The sequence below is a fragment of the Arachis ipaensis genome, chromosome B07, assembly GCF_000816755.2.
Source record: "Arachis ipaensis cultivar K30076 chromosome B07, Araip1.1, whole genome shotgun sequence".
NCBI lineage: Eukaryota > Viridiplantae > Streptophyta > Magnoliopsida > Fabales > Fabaceae > Arachis > Arachis ipaensis.
The window spans coordinates 5,058,887-5,059,460 of record NC_029791.2 but is presented as its reverse complement, the minus strand read 5'-3'; positions in this window follow the sequence as shown (position 1 = coordinate 5,059,460).

Below are 574 nucleotides of genomic sequence, written 5' to 3'. Positions count from 1 at the left end.
ATTACTTTATATGATTTTATCTTATGACTTTACAGGATCTCTCAAAAATCTCACACTCAATCATATTATGGTTTCAAGTTCATAAGATTATAATGACTACATGAAAAAGAAATCAGCATATTAATATTGTATTTTGATATAAATGCCTCATAATAAAAGAGATAAACATATTATTTTAATTTTAATGTATTGATAATATATGTAATTTCATATAATTATCCAATTAAATTTATGTATTCAGATGATTTTTTAAGTAGTGAATTTAAAAATTAATTATCTATGATAATATAGCAATGTATAATTAAATCATTCTGTAAAATCCTTTTATACTGTTTATGTATGAAATACATAGATTATATATATACAAATTAAGGGTTAAGTACTAATTTAATTCTTATGATTTTTGCTAAAAATTAAAGTCGTCTCTAGTTTTTTGTTTAAAATTGTTTTTAATATTAATTTTAGTTTTAAAATTATCTTTAATTCTAAATTTTTTTTAAAGACAAAATTCTCCATTCGTTTCTTTTTCTTTTTCTCATTCTCGCAAAATCTATCTTTTATCTATATTTAATCA